The sequence below is a fragment of the Elephas maximus genome, chromosome 5, assembly GCF_024166365.1.
Source record: "Elephas maximus indicus isolate mEleMax1 chromosome 5, mEleMax1 primary haplotype, whole genome shotgun sequence".
Taxonomy (NCBI): Eukaryota; Metazoa; Chordata; class Mammalia; order Proboscidea; family Elephantidae; genus Elephas; species Elephas maximus.
Genome location: NC_064823.1, coordinates 141,245,651 through 141,265,815, shown reverse-complemented (window position 1 = coordinate 141,265,815; position 20,165 = coordinate 141,245,651). Strand labels below are relative to the sequence as shown.

Sequence of the window (20,165 nt, the reverse complement as noted above, 5' to 3'; positions counted from 1 at the left end):
ACAACTACAACAACATACTGATTTGCCTACATCCAATAGAACAAATTAAAAAGTATTTTACATTCTCCCATTTTATCGTTGTTGTTAGCTGCCATTGAGTTGACCCCTGACTCACGGTGACCCTATGAGTAAAAAAATGAAACGCTGCCCGGTGGTCTTGTGCCATCCCCAAACTTGTTGGGGATCAGACTGGTGTGATCCATTGGATTTTCACTGGCTGATTTTCAGAAGTAGATCAGGTCTTTCTTCTGAGTCCATCTTAGTCTGGAAGCTCCCCTGAAACCTATTCCTCATCATAGCAACCTACAAGCCTCCAGTGACAGATGGGTTGTGGCTGCGTATGAAGTGCATTGGCCAGGAATCGAACCTGGGTCCCCTGCATGGAAGGTGATAATTTTACCACTAAACCGCCAGAGCCTCTCTGGCTATTCTCCCATAAACTTCTACCAATTGGTGTGCTCTAGAGAACAGCCATGGAAAGAACATTGTGGTAAAAGTTAGGACATAATTCTGTCATCAGCTTTCTCGGAGGCATTGGGGCAAGATCTTACCTCTTTGGACTGCCATTTCCTTATTTAGAAAATGAGACTGATAGATTCATTGAATCATCTCTCCTTTCCTAGCAGTTCTATCACACAATCTATGAATTAAAATGACTCCGAATGGCTTTTGGTTAAAAATGGTGTGTTGAATACATACGTTTATGTGTATTTTCTTCTAATCCCAAACTAAATTGCTGGCAAAAATATAATAAGCAGACAAAGACGATAAAAGTGGGTGTGGGGTTGACCCCAACACTCAGGCAATGTATACAGAGTTTCGGAAACCAGGAAGCAGATTGTTAAATGGTAATCAGTTTAGTAGTTTGGAGAAAGTTAAAATTCAAGCTTCAGAAGGAAGAAGCCAGGAGTAGATTTGTGCTGCGACAACCTAAAGAAATTCATAAGCTGGAGATATGTCAGGTACCTTTGACAGAAGGCAGGGGCAGGGGTATGAATGTGTGTGTGGTCAACAAAATAATTTTAAAAAATAGCGTTGGCTGAAAAATAAAGCAGTTGCTGTTGAGTTAATTGCAACTGCTGGTAACCCCATGTGTGTCATATTGTAACTGTGTTCCATGGGGTTTCCAAAGGCCGGTTTTTTGGAAGTAGATTACCAGGGTTTTCTTCCAAGGTACCTCAGGGTGAACTCGAATTGCCAGTCTTTCAGTTGCCAGTGGACCATGTTAACTGTTTGCACCCAGGGACTTGGGTGAAAAATGGTTTGTTTAAAAATAGCAATTAACCATCCTATTCCCTGTGCCTGCCCCGCTCCCCCCCAGATCCTCAGCCAGCTGCTTGCTTGTCCCTAGTCCAGGCACAAAAGCAGAGGGAGTCCCTGAAGAAATTAAATTGGACGGGCAGGGACGCAGGGACACCCGGAGCAGATCACAACGGAGCATTGCTCTACCTTCTTCCATGGGTTGGAGAGCGGATATTGGGTTACGTTCTCCCAGGCAAAAGGTTGCAGGGATCCCCTCTTGGAAAACTGACCAGCTCCAGAAAAGACAAAATAAAAACTCTCTTGACCAGTAAAACCAGTAGCTGTTGAGTTAATTCTGACTCATGGCGACCCCAGATGTGTTAGAGTAGAACTGTGATCCATAGGACTGTCAATGGCTATGATTTTTTGAAAGTAGTGCACCAGGCCTTTCTTCCGAGATACCTCTGGGGGAATTCAAAAGGCTAACCTTTCAGTTATCAGCTGAGTGTTTTAACCCTTTGCACCATCCAGGGACTCAAAAACGCTCGACAAGGGTCAAGAGCAAGACTTTGTCTCCAGATGCTGATATTTGCCGGTTCTGCTCTGTCCTGTACGGTTGCTATGAGTCAGAACTGACTCAGTGTCAACAGGTTGTTGTTGGTAGGTGCTGTGGAATCAGTTCCAATTCATAGTGACCCCTGTGTGCAACAGAAGGAAACACTGTTCTATCCTGCGCCATCCTCACAATCGTTGTTATGCTTGAGCCCATTGTTGCAGCCACAGTGTCAATCCATGTCGTTGAAGGTCTTCATCTTTTTCACTGACCCTCTACTTTGCCAAACATGATGTCCTCCTCCAGGGACTGTTCCCTTCTGATAACATGTCCAAAGTATGTGAGATGAAGTCTCACCCTCCTTGCTTCTAATGAGCAATGGCAACCGTAAGTACAACTAAATGGCAATATTCTCATCGTTTTACTTTATGGTAGGGCCCATGATCACCAAGCCCGCATTTATAAAATTGAAAGAATAAATTAAGAAGCAGAAGTATCAGCTTGTTATTTAAAAGGTATAGGAGTAGATACCAGAAGAAACAGTTGAAAACAGTTACCTCTAGGGAGTGGGGCTTGGGAAAGGAGGAGAACTGACGGAAAATTCTAGCAGGATTATCTGACTTTTTAAAACACTATCCATGTATTGCATTTAAAAGGAAAAGATCAGGCGAATGGGTGCCCTGCCAAAGCAGGGACTCAGCTCGCACCCAGGCCAACCCAACTCTGTTAGAAATGAGGTAGAGGTCAGAAAAGAAGGTATAATTGCTTGCTGGGTACAAAGTGTCTTGGATTCTTAACAAGGCCGTGGCCAGCAAGGTGGGGTCCTTCAATCTGGCTCTGCTTCTTGCTTGCATGCGTATTTGCATTCTGGGGGCTGTCTGGGATGAGGGTTCACTTAGTAGTTTGCACAGCTGCTTGGCTCCTGAGGCTAAAAGGCACAGGTTTTCATTTTCCCTGTGTTTCAGTCTGCCATCTTCTGAAACCATGGCTTTTCCTGCAGGATTCGGCTCGGGGGCAGCCACCTCAGCTTACCAAGTAGAAGGTAGGAGACATTCTTTGCCCTTCACTGGGGCCGGCATGGATTGCTTCTGGTGGGTTCTGTATGCCTGGGGACAAGGCTGTGTGTGAGAGGAGCCAAAAAGAAAAGAAGAATTGAAGGGACCTTAACTGTAAAAATGAAACTGTGTCACTTTTCATACAGAAGAGGCTCACATTTTCCACTGGACTGCTCTGAATCCCAGGTCTTTTTTCTTAGGCGCAAGGGTGGGGTGGTAGCCGAGGTGTAAAGACCAAGCTACAGCTGTGTTTTTGTCAGTCTAAGCTTATCTGGGAAACCCTGGTAGCGTAGTGGTCTGCTGTTCAAACCCACCAAATGCTCCTTGGAAACTCTGTGGGGCAGTTCCACTCTGTCCTATAGGGTTGCTATGAGTTGGAATCGACTTGATGGCAACGAATTGGTTTGTTTTTAAGCTTATCTGAGATATGACTTTTCATTGGACTAGCTATCTTGCTCTCCCCCATTTTAATAATTTATCATATTGGCTCGAAAAAATACTGGGTAAATTCCTTTGAAAAGCCCAAAGAGCCTTCATTAAAGGCCATTCATTGTTTTGGAGGGGTGTGCTATTCAATTCCTAGTGAGCACAAACCAAACCCAAACCTGTTGCCATGGAGTTGATTCCGACTCAGTAATGACCCTATAGGGTACAGTAGGACTGCTCCATAGGGTTTCCAAGGAGCGGCTGGTGGATTCGACCTGCTGACCTTTTGGTTAGCAACCTGACCTCTTAACCACTGTGCCACCAGGGCTCCAAAGCGAAGCCTAATCAGGTACTATGCTACCCCATTCCCCAACAGCAGCTGATAAGTAGAGGAGGGAAGCTATAAGATGGTGAGGAGCACCCATGATGGAATTGGAGATCTGAGTTCTAGTTTTCATCCTATCCCATATGAGTGTGTGAATCCCTTATCCTCCCTGACTTTCAGTTACTTCATCTGTAAAACAAAATGATTAGATTAGCTTTTCCAAAATATGTTTTTTCCCCGAAGCAATTAGGGGTTAGTGGCTCTTCTGGGAAAAAAAAATTTTGATCGGTAAGAGTGGAAGACCCTGGGTTAAACAAAGCTAAGTAGGTTTCTCTACCATAAGACTTCTCAGAACTTTTAATAAAAAGTGTAATGTGGGTCTTCAAAAGTTGTTTCAAAAATTCATTTGACTCTAGGGCTCTTTTCTCTTGATAAATTTTGTGGGACTAGTGTTTCATGAAACAGACTTTTGAAAAACCTAGACTGAGGGCATTTCAAGCTCTAGCATTCAATTCTATGGGGAGTGGAAGTTCATTAAATAGCCTTAAAGGAACTCAGCAGTAGGAGTTGTAATAAATCAGGAAACAACTGACCTTTGTTAAGCATTTATTATGAAATAAGAGAAGAGAATTTCTAGGTTATAAGCAAATACAAATGATAGTTAACAAGAGAACCATCACCATTTATTTATTTGTTCCCCATACCCCCCCCATGTCCCACGCCCTGCTTCCTTTCCCCTGAAACAATCACTGTTGTGTGTCTAATGTGTCTGAAGTTTATTTGCTATGTGTTTTTATAAATCACATGCCCTTTTACTTCCCTAGCTCTACTCTGTTCTATAGGGTCATTATGAGTCAGAAACAACTCAGTGGCAATGGGTTTTTATTTCCCTAGTTTCTCCAGGGTTTATTTTGGTAGAGGTTTTATTTTCCTGTACAACTTTAACCTATTTTTTTCCCCTAAAAGTATTTATTAAGCACGTGGTCTATGTCAGCCATGGCTATTGGACAAGGTAGAAGAGGTCTCCACTGTCACCGAGCTTATAACCTTACTAAAAAAAAAAAAAAACCAAACTCTTTGCCATCAAGTCGATGCCCACTCATAGTGACCTGATAGGGCAGAGTAAAACTGCCCCATGGAGTTTCCAAGGAGAGCCTGGTGGATTTGAACTGCTGACCTTTTGGTTAGCAGCTGTACCACTTAACCACTATGCCACCAGGGTTTCCGACAACCCAATAGGAAATACAAACAAAAGCAAGTGAATAAATATATAAAATAATTACTGCTGTGTTAAGTGTGATGGCAACGAGAGAACATTATGAAAAGAGATCATGTAATAGTACCTACTTTAATTTGGATGATCAAGGATGATCCCTGTGAATTATTGTTGTTTAAGTTAAAAACTTAAAAGTTGAGAAAGAGGGAGCCATTTGAAGATGGGGAAGATATTTCTAGACACAGAGACAGTAGAGGTTGATCCTGGCAAAACCCATGCTCCTTGTGGTTCCCAACTACATTAGCTATTTCACAGGCCACACAAGATGGGAATGAGGGATCTCTGCTGTAACAATTGCTACAGCTGCCAAGTAGAAGACATCCCTCTAAGGGAACATATCTATTATTGTAAATATATGCTCTATGACACATGGCACTCTTAGAAGAGTTTCTGGGAATGTCCAGGTTTGCCAGGGTTCCATGCCTCCATTCACTCAATGCTGTACCTTCTTTCATCTTTTCCCAGATAATTTCCACTTGGTCAGAGTGGGTAACTGAATAGGCTGGCCATCTAGGAGTGAAAATAAGAAAGATTGTTCTTCTCACAAGAGGTCAGACAGCTAAGAGAGGGAGTGGCAGAGCACTGGAACGCAAAAGAATACAAGAGATTCTAGAAGCAGCATAGCATGGTGATTATGGAGCCAGACTCCCTCCATTTGAGGCCCATTTCTACTTTTTACTAGCTGTGTGACTTTGGGCAAGTTACTCAACTACTCTGTGCCTCAATTTCCTTATCTGTAAGACAGGGATAATTTTGCTACTTACCTTATAGCATCTCTGAGAGGTTTGAATATGATGATGTGGGGCAAGTGCTTGGCAAATAGTTAAGTGCTCATTGCATGATATTTATATTTAGGGGGATCATGAAGGATTATTGAGAATGGCTCACTTAGAATTGTACAGTTAACTTGGCATAAACAGGCAATCAGTTATACAAGGCTATACAGTGAGATTCTTTTACCAACTTCAAGTTCCCTCTCACTTAAGACCTGGTCTTTACATGGACTCTGTGTTGCTGTATCTCTTTTGTCTTCTAGGAGGCAGTTTGTCTCATGTCAAAGACAAAGAAAAGCTTCTATCAGTCACTTTCAAGGTGGTGAACTTGATCCAGCATGCTCTGCCAAGAGCAATCAGTCTGCTTTCTCCATCAGCTCACAGAATGGCTTTTATAAGTCTCCTCACTTTCCACTCTAAGAGCCCTTACCTATTGTTTAGTGCTGGGTTGGAATCCTAGCTCCAGCGCTTGTGAAATGAGTGATTTTGGGCAAATAAGTTATTATACTTGCTCTTAGCCAAGAGGCCAAGAAGTGATGCAAAAACTTATTTAATCCTCAGTTTCCTTATTTGAAAAATTAAGATGTTTGTACCCATTTTGTAGTTTTGTTCTAGGGGATAAAGAAGTTACTTTACGTAACAAGAGCAGAGTATTACCTGGCAGATAGTGCTCACTAAAGAGTAACAATAATTCTGTTATTGTTGTTCTTTCTACTGGCAGCATTTCCTCCCACTCTGTACTGATAGGAGAGTGACATCATTGTGTCTTTAGTGGAAATGGTCATTTCCTGTTTGGGTTGCAAATTAGAAGAGACTTCCTCCTTGCTCCTTCTTGACTGGTTCTACCAGTAGCTGCTTGGGAGAGTTACTGCTTCCCCACCCTGCCACCACTGCACAGGCTACAGAAGCAGGAAGTCAACATGTGGCTTTGACCAATCAATGCAGCCTGGGATTTAAAGGCTGAGGTCACCCCGTCACTTTTTGATTTTGAAAATCTTTGAACTGTGTGCTGCCTTGGCCTCTGAAAGTCTAGTCACAGACACTCCACAGAACTGAAGACTGAGCAAGAATTGTATTATTTATTTGAAAAAAAAAACTAACATTTTGGTGATTCTTTTTAAATAGAATATTGCCATATATAGCTTTCCAATGATATTCTAAAGCAAATTCTTTGCTTTTAATGGAAACAATTATCTGTGTAGGTGTATTTGTTTTTATCTACCCTCTTGAGAGCCCTGAGGGATACATGGTATACCCCGCTACCCCCTCCTAGCCCTAACTCCCCCATCCCCTGAACAAAAATGAAGATATTTTGGCTCTGTTACTTGGAATGGAAAGCAGATCCAGGTCTTGGCGGGTGGGGCTGCTCAGAGAGGGGCAGGGGCTCTAACATTCGCTCACCAGATCTCCTAACATAACAATTACTCGGTGGCATATATCATCAAACACAGTTCTCTTTTCTTCCTGTTCTTGCTCACATCCCTTCTCTGGTGACTTCGCTGTTTATGGATTTTTAGAAGAGTTTAGTGTTACGTGGCGCCTTGAGCCTTTTTGAGGAAAGCAAAATATAAATCTAATAAATAAATAAATAAATAATAAATAAGTAGTAAAAGCAGGAGGAAAATTATGTGTTTTAGGTGAGTTGTAAAGAACATTGTAAAACCTGTAAAAATGTATTTGTTTGGGTAAGAGGCAGAGAAGAAAATGCAGATAGCCATGGTGCGTACAGAAGCGAATCTCAGGCCATATTTTTCAGTACAGAAAAATTCACATGGCTTTCGCCCTTCGTGGAGTGGGCCCTGCCCTCTGTTTTTGGCCGAAGGGAATGTGAGGCATACGACAGTAGGTAGCTCAGTAACATTTGGTTTACTTCCTCGGTAGGCCACGGAGGAGCTATGAAAATGACATTTAGGACCCAATTCTATGAGCTTATAATTCCCAATGATTTTAGGGAAGGCTCTTAAGGGGTGAACATGCTCTGCAAAATCCCACAAATCCTAAGCAAGTCGAAACTACCCCATTAATGCTTCCTGGTGGAACCCGAGTTTGTGGTCCTTAAGGAGGCAGAGGGCTCAGTTTTACGAACGCCATTTTAAATCCTTGACACCACACAAGGCACCAATATACTGTTTGGATTCTAATTTAACTTTGACTATAGGGTTGCCGGAAACCCTGGTGGCACAGTGATGAAGAGCTGTGGCTGCTAATCAAAAGGTCAGCAGTTTAAATCCACCAGTCGCTCCTTGTAAACCCTATGGGGCAGTTCTACTCTGTCCTATAGGGTTGCTATGAGTTGGAATCCACGCTACAGCAACTTTTTTTATTTTATTTTATGGGGTCACTATGAGTCGACTCGGTGACAATGGACTTTTTTTTTTTTTTTTGGCTTTATATTGGCAGAACTTGGGGCTGGTCTTAAACTTTAGCCATCTCAATTTGCCTTGGTGTCTCCACGGTAGAATCCTATAGGTAAGAAATTTGGGGTTAGTTTTGCACTAAAAAAGTGTGAGAATGAACAGGGCATCTGTATAGTTGGCTTTAAGTCCAGTTTGCTGTGACTCTGTCTAGGCTGTTCTTCTCTGGTCCCTTTTTAAAATTCAACCGTTCCGCATAAATCAGTGCTAGAGATACATGAAACTCTCCTATAGGTTACTGATGTTAGCGCAGGCTCCGTATTTCTCTAGACCACTTCCTATTTTCTTTCTCCATTCAGGCAAATTTTTTATAATTTTTATTGTGCTTTAAGTGAAAGTTGACAAATCAAGTCAGTCTCCCACACAAATACCCACATACGCCTTGCTACACACTCCCAACTACTCCCCCAGTAATGAGACAGCCTGCAATCTCCATCCACTCTCTCTTTTTGTGTCCATTTTGCCAGCTTCTAACCCCCTCCACCTTCTCATCTCCCCTCCAGGCAGGAGATGGCAACATAGTCTCAAGTGTCTACCTGATCCAAGAAGCTCACTCCTCACCAGCATCCCTCTCCAACCCCTTGTCCAGTCCAATCCATGTCTGAAGAGTTGGCTTCGGGAATGATTCCTGTCCAGGGCCAACAGAGGGTCTGGGGGCCATGACCACCGGGGTACTTCTAGTCTCAGTCAGACCATTAAGTCCAGTCTTATGAGGATTTGGGGTCTGTTATCCCACTGCTCTCCTGCTCCCTCAGCGGTTCTCTGTTGTGTTCCCTGTCAGGGCAGTCATCGGTTGTGGCCGGGCACCATCTAGTTCTTCTGGTCTCAGGATGATGCAGTCTCTGGTTCATGTGGCCCCTTCTGTCTCTTGGACTCATAATCACCTTGTGTCCTTGGTGTTCTTCATTCTCCTTTGATCCAGGTGGATTGAGACCAACTGATGCATCTTAGATGGCTGCTTACTAGCATTTAAGACCCCAGATGCCACTCTTCAAAGTGGGATGCAGAAAGTTTTCTTAATAGATTTTATTATGCCAGTTGACTTAGATATCCCCTGAAACCATGGTCCCCAGACCCTGCCCCTGCTATGCTGGCCTTCAAAGCATTCAGTTTATTCAGGAAACTTCTTTGCTTTTGGTTTAGTACAATTGTGCTGACCTCCCCTGTATTGTGTGCTGTCTTTCCCTTCACCTAAAGTAGTTCTTATCTACTATCTAATTAGTGAATGCCCCTCTCCCACCCTCCCTCCCTCCTGTAACCACAAAAGAATATTTTCTTCTCAGTTTAAACTATTTCTCAAGTTCTTATAATAGTGGTCTTCTACAATATTTGTCCTTTTGCAACTGACTAATTTCACTCAGCATAATGCCTTCCAGGTTTGTCCATGTTATGAAATGTTTCTCAGATTCATCACTGTTCTTTATTGATGTGTAGTATTCCATTGTGTGAATATACCATTATTTATTTATCCATTCATCCATTGATGGGCACCTTGGTTGCTTCCATCTTTTTGCTATTGTAAACAGTGCTGCAATAAACATGGGTGTGCATATATCTGTTCATATAAAGGCTCTTATTTCTCTAGGATATATTCCAAGGAGTGGGATTGCTGGATCATATGGTAGTTCTATTTCTAGCTTTAGAAGGAAGTGCCAAATCGATTTCCAAAGTGGTTGTACCACTTTTACATTCCCACCAGCAGTGTATAAGTGTTCCAATCTCTCTGCAGCCTCTCCAACATTTATTATTTTGTGTTTTTTGGATTAATGCCAGCCTTACTGGAGTGAGATGAAATCTCATTATAGTTTTGATCTGCATTTCTCTAATGGCTAATGATCTGTTAGCTACCTGAATGTCTTCTTTAGTGAAGTGTCTATTCATATCTTTTGCCCATTTTTTAATTGGGTTTTTAATTGGTCTTTTTGCAGTTGAGTTTTTGCAGTATCATGTAGATTTTAGAGATCAGGCGCTGATCAGAAATGTCATAGCTAAAAACTTTTTCCCAGTCTGTAGGTAGTCTTTTTACTCTTTTGGTGAAGTCTTTGGATGAGCATAGGTGTTTGATTTTTAGGAGCTCCCAGTTATCTAGTTTTTCTTCTGCATTCTTTATAATGTTTTGTATACTGTTTATGCCATGTATTATGGCTCCTAACATTGTCCCTATTTTTTCTTCCATGATCTTTATCGTTTTAGATTTTAGATTTAGGTCTTTGATCCATTTTGAGTTAGTTTGTGCGCATGGAGTGAAGTATGGGTCTTGTTTCATTTTTTTGCAGATGCATATCCAGTTATATGGCAGCACCATTTGTTAAAAAGACTGTCGTTTCCCCATTTAACTGTTTTGGGGCCTTCGTCAAATATCAACTGCTCATATGTGGATGGATTTAGGTCTGGATTCTCAATTCTGATCCATTGGTCCATGTATCTGTTGTTGTACCAGTACCAGGCTGTTTTGACTACTGTGGTGGTATAATAGGTTCTAAAATCAGGTAAAGTAAGGCCTCCCACTTCGTTCTTCTTTTTCAGTAATGGCTTATTTATCCAGGGCCTCTTTCCCTTCCATATGAAATTGGCGATTTGTTTCTCCATCTCATTAAAGAATGTCGTTGGGATTTGGATCAGAATTGCATTAAATGTATAGATTTTGGTAGAATAGATATTTTTATAATGTTAAGTCTTCCTCTCCATGAGCAAGGTATGTTCTTCCACTTATGTAAGCCTCTTTTGGTTTCTTGCAGAAGTGTACTGTAGTTTTCTTTGTATAAGTCTTTTACATCTCTGGTAAGATTTATTCCTAAGTATTTTATTTTCTTGGGGGCTACTGTAAATAGCATTGATATGGTGATTTCCTCTTCGATGTTCTTTTTGTTGGTGTAGAGGAATCCAACTGATTTTTTTATGTTTATCTTGTATCCCGATAATCTGCTGAACTCTTCTATTAGTTTCAGTAGTTTTCTGGAGGATTCCTTAGGGTTTTCTGTGTATAAGATCATGTCATCTGCAAATAGAGATACTTTGACTTCTTCCTTGCCAATCTGGATGCTCTTTATTTCTTTATCAAGCCTAACTGCTCTGGCTAGAACTTCCAGCACAATGTTAAATAAGAGTAGTAATAAAGGGCATCCTTGTCTAGTTCCCAATCTCAGTGGAAATGCTTTCAGGCTCTCTCCATTTAGGGTGATGTTGGCTGTTGGCTTTGTATAAATGTCCTTTATTATGTTTAGGAATTTTCCTCCTATTCCTATCTTGCTGAGAGTTTTTATCACGAATGGGTGTTGGACTTTGTCAAATGCCTTTTCTGCATCAATTGATAAAATTATGTGATTCTTGTCTTTTGTTTTATTTATGTGGCAGATTACATTAATTGGTTTTCTAATGTTGAACCATCCTTGCATACCTGGTATGAATCCCACTTGGTCATGGTGAATTATTTTTTTTGATATGTTATTGAATTCTATTGGCTAGAATTTTGTTGAGGATTTTTGCATCTACATTCATGAGGGATATATGTCTATAATTTTCTTTTCTTGTGGTGTCTTTACCTGGTTTTGGTATCAGGGATATGGTGGCTTCATAGAATGAGTTTGGTAGTATTCCATCCTTTTCTATGCTCTGGAATACCTTTAGTAGTAGTGGTGTTAACTCTTCTCTGAAAGTTTGGTAGAACTCTGCAGTGAAGCCTTCCGGACCAGGGCTTTTTTTTTTGGTTGGAAGTTTTTTGATGACCTTTTCAGTCTCTTCTTTTGTTATGGGTCTATTTAGTTGTTCTACCTCTGTTTGTGTTAATTTAGGTAGGTAGTGTGTTTCTAGGAATTCATCCATTTCTTCTAGGTTTTCAAATTTGTTTGAGTATAGTTTTTCATAGTAATCTGATATGATTCTTTTAATTTCAGTTGGGTCTGTTGTAATATCACCCATCTCATTTCTTATTCAGATTATTTGCTTCCTCTCCTGTTTTTCTTTTGTCAGTTTGGCCAGTGGTTTATCAATTTTGTTGAGTTTTTCAAAAAAAACAGCTTTTGGTTTTGTTAATTGTTTTCAATTGTTTTTCTGTTTTCTATTTCATTTAGTTCAGCTCTAATTTTTATTATTTGTTTTCTTCTGGTGCCTGTGGGTTTCTTTTGTTGCTCTCTTTCTATTTGTTCAAGTTGTAGGGATAATTCTTTGATTTTGGCCCTTGCTTCGTTTTGGATGTGTGCATTTATTGGTATAAATTGGCCTCTGAGCACCACTTTTGCTGTGTCGCAAAGGTTCTGATAGGAAGCGTTTTCATTCTCATTGGATTCTCTGAATTTCTTTATTCCATCCTTAATGTCTTCTATAATCCAGTCTTTTTTGAGCAGGGTATTGTTCAGTTTCCAAGTGTTTGATTTTTTTCCCTGTTTTTCCTGTTATTGATTTCCACTTTTATGGCCTTACGGTCAGAGAAGATGCTTTGTAATATTTCAATGTTTTGGATTCTGCTAAGGCTTGCTTTATGACCTAATATGTGGTCTATTCTAGAGAATGTTCTATGTGCCCTAGAAAAGAAAGTATACTTGGTTGCTGTTGGGTGGAGTGTTCTGTATATGTCTATGAGGTCACGTTGGTTGATTGTGGCATTTAGATCTTCCGTGTCTTTATTGAGCTTCTTTCTAGATGTCCCGTCCTTCACCGAAAGTGGTGTGTTGAAGTCTCCTACTATTATTGTAGAGCTGTCTATCTCACTTTTCAATGCTGATAGAGTTTGTTTTATGGATCTTGCAGCCCTGTCATTGGGTGGATAAATATTTAATATGGATATATCTTCTTGGTGTATTGTCCCTTTAATCATTATATAGTGTCCTTCCTTATCCTTTATGATGGATTTAACTTTGAAGTCTGTTTTGTCAGAAATTAATATTGCCACACCTGCTCTTTTTCAATTGTTGTTTGCTTGATATATATATATATTTTTCCATCCTTTGAGTTTTAGTTTGTTTGTGTCTCTAAGTCTAAGGTGTGTCTTTTGTAGGCAGTATATAGACGGATCTTGTTTTTTAATCCATTCTGCCACTGTCTGTCTCTTTATTGGTACATTTAGTCCATTGACATTCAGGGTAATTATGGATAGATACGAATTTAGTGCTATCGTTTTGATGTCTTTCTTTGTGTGTTAACAGTTCCCTTTTCCCACGTGATTTTATGTGCTGAGTAGATTTTCTTTATATATTGTCCTTTCCTTATATTTGTTGTTGTTGATTTTGTTTCTGCTGAGTCTCTATTTTCCCTTGTATTTTATTTTGATAAGTAGGATAGTTTGTCTCATTATTTACCCTTATTTTTCTAGGTTTAATACTAACTTTTATTTCTTTGTATCGCCGTATCTTCCTCTCCATAGGGAAGGTGTATGATTACATTTCTTAAAAAAAAAAAAAAAATTTCTTAGTCCTTCTTTATTATTTTAATGTTGTCTTTTTTTATATAATAACATCGCCGTTACCCTGAGTTGGGCTTTTTTTTTTTTTTAATCTTGCTTTGTGTTTTTGGATTTCCCTGTGTGGGTTGACTTCTGGTTGCTCTACCCAGTGTTCTAGTCTGGGGTTGATACCTGATATTATTGATTTTCTAACCAATGAGCTCCCTTTAGTATTTCTTGTATCTTTGGTTTGGTTTTTACAAATTCCCTGAACTTGTGTTTATCTGGAAATGTCTTAATTTCACCTTCATATTTAAGAGACAGTTTTGATGGATATATGATTCTTGGCAGGCAATTTTTTTCCTTCAATTTTTTAAATATGTCACCCCATTGGCTTCTGGCCTGCATGGTTTCTGCCAAGTAGTCCGAGCTTATTCTTATTGGCTCTTCTTTGTAGGTGACTTTTTGTTTATCCCTCGCTGCTCTTATAATTCTCTCTTTATCTTTAGTTTTGGCAAGCTTGATTGTAATATGTCTTGGTGACTTTCTTTTAAGATCTACCTTATGTGGAGTTCGATGAGCATCTTGGGTAGATATCTTCTCCTTTTTCACAATATCAGGGACGTTTTCTGCCAACAAATCTTCAACAGTTTTCTCTGTATTTTCTGTTATCCCTCCCTGTTCAGGTACTCCAGTCACTCATAGGTTATTTCTCTTGATAGAGTCCCACGTAATTCTTAAGGTTTCTTCATTTTTTAAAATTCTTTCATCTGATTTTTCTTCAAATATATTAGTGCCAAGTGATTTATCTTTGAGTTCAGAAATTCTAGCTTCTACTTGCTCAATTCTGCTCCTCTGACTTTCTATTGAGTTGTCTAACTCTGTAATTTTATTGTTAATCTTCTGAATTTCTGATTGCTGTCTGTCTATGGATTTTTCCAGCTTATTAAACTTTTCATTATGTTCCTGAATAATCTTTCTCATTTCTTCAGTTGCTTTATCTCTGTGTTCCTTGCCTTGTTCTGTGTATTGCCTCATTTCCTTCCTGATGTCTTGAACGGTTCTGTGTATTAAACGTTTGTATTCTGCATCTGGTAATTCCAGGAATGCACTTTCATCTAGGAGATCCCTGGATTCTTTGTTTTGAGAGCCTGTTGAGGTGATCATGGTCTGTTTCTTTATGTGACTTGATATTGACTGTTGTCTCCAAGCCATCTATAAGTTATTGTATTAGTTTATGCTTGCTTACTGTGCCGTAGCTGCTTGCTTTGTTTTGTTTTGGTATACCCCTATGGGTTGCTTGAGTGAGCTAGCTTGATTATTTTCACCTTTGGAGATGTCGTGTCCTGTCCCCAGCTGGCTAGAGCTGTTATCAAGTATATCAGTCTAGGAATCCACTGAGTTTTCTTGTATGAATTCAGCTCAGGTGTCCAGGTAACTGATATCTACTGTGTGGTACAGGCTCTGTCCTACAGTCTTAGAGGGGCAGGGGTGATTGGCGTATATACCAGAATCTGATTGCAGCAGGGGGTCACAGTCTGAACAAGGCAGGGATCTGAGAACCAACCCCCAAGTGTCTCTGAGGAAAATGTGTCTCTGTTCCCTAGAGCTTGCTGGTGGGTGGGTTCTGCAGAGGGACCATGAGCACCCAAAGTTTTTGATTGTAAGAACTGAAATGTACCAGTTATCTTTGGACCCCTGTCGCAGGTGGTTGGGTGACCTGAGTGGAGCTACCAGTCCTTAGGTCTCTGATGTGGGTAGGTAAGGACCTTGTTTAATAGTCAAAGCAGTGTCAAATATCCAACGCCCACCTCTCCACCGCACAGCTGAAATGGTTGGAGTTTGCCAACAAGGGCCTGTTCTCCCAAAATAGGCCCACACAGGTCCATGCAGAAGGGAAAGGTGCTTAAGGTCCACGGACGGTTTATGCCTGGACAGGAGCCAGTTCTGTCCTGAGCTCCCCCATTTAATGGAGTTAGCATATTGTCTTCTCCCCCTAGTTGCAAATTTTTTCCTTCCCCAAGGCTGGGAGGATGGCTCTAGGTGCTCACCAGGATTTATCTCTGTCCCAGGGATTCAGCCCCTTGAGGGAGGGGGACCCGGTACAATATACGCAAGTACTTAGCTTTGCAGAGAGCGCCCTTCTGCTCAGGTTCCAGAGGTGTGAGTGGGCTGTGTGGCTGGCTACTTCTCCCTGAGGAAACCGCGGCCGAACGCTAGGACCAGCCTGCAGCTACCGCTGCCTCCGCCGCCGCTCTGGGAATGGTGCCTGAGGGCTCCCCGTGATTCAGGTCCAGTAACCCCTCTCCACTTCTGAACGGCCTCTTCCTCCCCCTGCCCCTCAGTTTGTTGTCTAAGCTTGCTTTTGATGCTCAGGGCTCCCAGCTTGTCACAAATATACTCCTTTCACTTGTTTTTTCGGGTCTTTGTTGTAAAGAGGGCTCAACGGAAGTGTCTGTCTATTCCGCCATCTTGGCTCCACCTCTCAGGTAAATTTTTTTTTTATTGCGGTAAAATAGACATAACATAAAATTTACCATTTTTTGTTTTATTTATTTATTGTTATTGTACTTTAGATGAAGGGTTACAGAACAAACTAGCCTCTCATTAAACAATTAGTATACGTATTGATTTGTGGAATTCGTTACCAACCCTATGACATGTCCACATTCTCCCTTCTCAACCTTGGGTTTCCTATTATCAGCTTTCCTGTCCCCTCCTTCCTTCTAGTCCTCACCCCTGGGCTATTGTGCTCTTTTAGTGTCATTTTATTTTTGGGGCCTGTCTAATCTTTGGCTGCAGGGTGAACCTCAGGAGTGACTTCATTACTGAGCTAAAGGGTTGTGGTTTTGGTTTCCTTTATTCTCCTTTTCTCCCAATGGGGTGAGACCATTGGAATATCTTAGATGGCCTCTCACAAACTTTTAAGACCCCAGGTGCTACTCACCAAAGTAGAATGCAGAACATTTTCTTTATAAAGTATATTATGCCAATCGAGCTAGATATTCCCCAAGACCATGGTCCCCACAGCCCTCAGCCCAGTAATTTCATCCCTCAGAGAGCTTGGATGTATCCATCTAGGTTGTTTCCATCTTTTTGCTATTGTGAGCAATGCTGCAGTAAACATGGTTGTGCATATGTCTACTTGTGTGACGAATCTTATTTCTCTGGGATATATTCCTAGGAGTAGGCTTGCTGGATCATATGGTATTTCTATTGCTAGCTTTCTAAAGAAGCCCCGTATAGTTTTCCAAAATTGTCGTATCATTTTGCATTTCCATCTTTTTATTTTTTTTTATCAGCAATGCATAAGAGTTCCAAGCTCCCTGCAGCCTCTCCAGCATTTGTTATTTTCTGTTTTTTCATTCATGCCAGAAATGCCAGGGTAAGATGGTATCTCATTGTGGTTTTGATTTGCATTTCTCTAATGGCTTTTTTTTTTTTTTAATGGCTAGTGATCATGATCATTCCCTCATGTGTCTGTTAGCTGCTTGAATGTCTTCTTTGGTGAAGTGTCTGTTCATTTCCTTTGCCCATTTTTTAATTGGATTATTTGCCTTTTTGTGTGAGATGTTGGATTTTCCTGTAGATTTTAGAGATTAGAACTTTGTCAGATTTGTAATAGCCAAAAAAATTTTTTTTCCAGTCTGTAGGTTCTCTTTTCACTCTTTTGGTGAAGGCTTTTGATGAGCATAGTGTTTAATTTTTTAGACGATCCCAGTTATCTAGCTTATCTTCTGGAGTTTTTGTGTTGTTAGTTATGGTTTGTATCCTGTCAATGCCATGTCTTAGGGCCTCTAATGTTGATCCTGTTTTTTCTTCTGTGATCTTTATAGTTTTTGGTTTTATATTTAGGTCTTTGATCCATTTTGAATTGGTTTTTGTGTATGGTGTGAGATATGGGTCCTGTTTCATCTTTTTGCAGATGGATATCCAGTTTTGCCAGCACCATTCGTTAAAAAGACTGTCTTTTCCCCATTTGATGGACTTTGGGCCCTTGTTGAAGATCAGGTGGCTGTAGGTGAATGGATTTACATCTGGGTTTTCAATTCTGTTCCATTGGTCAATATATCAATCTGTTCTTGTATCAGCACCAGGCTGTTTTGACTACTGTAGCTATATAGTAGGCTCTGAGATCAGATAGTGGGAGTCCTCCTACTTTATTCTTCTTCAATAGTGCTTTACTTATCCGGGGCCTCTTCCCTTTCCATATAAGGTTAATGGTTAGTTTTTTCCATATCTTTAAAGAATGCTGTTGGTGTTTGTATTGGGATTGCATTGTATTTGTAGAAATTACGTTTTCACAATGTTGAGTCTATCTATCCATAGCATGGTAGGTTTTTCCATTTATGTAGATCTCTTTTGGTTTCTTGCAGTAGTGTTTTGTAATTTTCTTTGTATAGGTCTTTTACATCCCTGGTTAGGTTTATTCATAAGTGTTTTATTTTTTTAGGAGCTATTATAAATGGTATTGTTTTCCTGATTTCTTTTTTGTCATTCTCTTTATTGGTGTTAGGAGTCCAACTGACTTTTTGTATGTTTATCATGTATTGTGCTACTCTGCTGAATCTTTCTAATAGTTCCAGTAGTTTTCTCATGGAGTCTTTTGGATTTTCTATGTATAGTACCTTATCACCCGCAAATAGGGACAATTTTACTTCTTCCTTACCAATTTGGATGCCCTTTATTTCTTTTTCTAGCCTTATTGCTCTAGCTAGGACTTCCAGCACAATGTTAAATAGGAGTGGTGTTAAAGCGCATCCTTGTCTTGTTCATATTCTCAAGCGGAGTGTTTTCAGCCTCTCTCCATTAGGAATGATGTTGTTTGTTGGCTTTGTATAGATTCCCTTTGTTATGTTGAGAAATTTCCCTTCTATACCTATTTTATTGACAGTTTTTATCAGGAATGGGTGTTGGACTTTGTCAAATGCCTTTTCTGTGTGGATTGAGATGATTATGTGATTCTTTTATTTATGTAGTAGATTATGTGGATTTATTTTCTGATGTTGAACCATCCTTACATACCTGGTATGAATCCCACTTGGTCGTGGTGTATTATTTTTTTGATATGATGCTGAATTCTGTTGGCTAGAATTTTGTTGAGAATTTTTGCATCTATATTCATGAGAGATATTGGTCTTATAATTTTCCTTTTTTGGTGTGCCTTTGCCTGGCTTTAGTGTCAGGGTTATGCTGGCTTCGTAGAATGAATTCGGAAGTATTCTTTCCTTTTCTGTGTTCTGCAATAGTTTGAGTAGTACTGGTATAAGCTCTTCTCTGAATGTTTGGTAGAATTCTTCATTGAAGCCTCCTGGGCCAGGGCTTTTTTTTTTTTTGTTGGGAGTTTTTTTTTTAAATAATCTCTTGTTATAGGTCTTTCCAGATTTTCAACATCATTTTGTTTTAGTTTGGGTAGGTAGTGCATTTCTAGAAATTTGTCCGTTTCCTCTAGGTTTTTAAATTTGTTGGAGTATAGTTTTTCATAGTACTCTGTTTATGATCCTTTTTATTTCTGTTGGGCCTGTTGTACTTCCCCCATTTGATTTTTTCTTTGGGTTATTTGCACCCTCTCCTGTTTCTCTTTTGTCAGTTTGGTCAGTGGTTTGTCAATTTTTTTGACCCTTCCAAAGAACCAACTTTTGGTTTTGTTGATTCTTTCTATTGTTTTTCTATTCTCTATTTAATTTATCTGCTCTGATCTTTATTATTTCCTTTCTTCTGGTGGCTGTGGGCTTCTTTGCAGTTCTCTTTCTATTTGTTGGAGTTGTATAGCTAATGTTTTGGTTTTGTTCCTTTCTTCTTTTTTGATGTGTGCATCTATTGCTATAAACTGACCTCTGAGTAATGTCTTTGCTGTGTCCTAAAGGTTTTGGTATGAAGTGTTTTCATTCTCATTTGATTCTAGGAATTTTTTGATTCCATCTTTGATTTCTTCTATTACCTAGTGGTTTTTAAGCAGGGTGTTGTTCAGTTTCCATGTAGCTGATTTTTTTTTTCCTTGCTCTTCCTGTAGTTAATTTCTACTTTGATGACGTTGTGATCAGAGAAGATACCTTGTATTATCTCAATGTTTTGAATTTTGTTGAGGGTTGCTTTGTGGCCTAAGATGTGGTCTATTCTGGAGAATGTTCCATGTGCATTGGAAAAGAATGTGTACTTTGCAGCTGTTGGGTGGAGTGTTCTATATATGTCCATGAGGTCAAATTGGCTTATTGTGGTCTTAAGATCTGATCTAAAACTGACTTTGTTGAGTTTCTTTCTAGATGTTCCGTCCTTTACTGAGAGTGATGTGTTGAAGTCACCTACTATTATTGTGGAACTGTCAATTTCTCATTTCAGTGTTGTTAGAGTGTGTTTTAGGTATTTTGGGGATGTGTCGTTGGATGCATAGATATTTATTATGGTTATGTCTTGATGATGGATCATTTATTTAATCATTATATAATTCCCTTCTTTATGGTAGATTTTGTTTTAAAGTCTATTTTATCTATGATTAGTATTGCCATTCCTGCTCTTTTTTGGTAGCTGTTTCCTTTATATATATTTTTTCCATCCTCTGATTTTTAATAAATTTATGTCTTTGTTTCTAAGGTTTGTCTCTTGTAGACAATATATTGATGGACCCTGGTTTTTTTTTTTTTTTTTTTTATCCATTCTGTCACTCTCTGTCTCTTTATAGGTGCATTTAGGTTGTATACATTATTATTGATAGGTGCGAGTTTAT

General features: G+C 39.8%; 1 pseudogene; it reads left to right on the top strand.

Annotated features, from left to right (window-relative positions):
- Window positions 1-2,779: 2,779 nt before the first annotated feature.
- LOC126076757 (cytosolic beta-glucosidase-like) overlaps window positions 2,780-20,165 on the top strand; it is a 176,466-nt pseudogene continuing 159,080 nt past the window's right edge.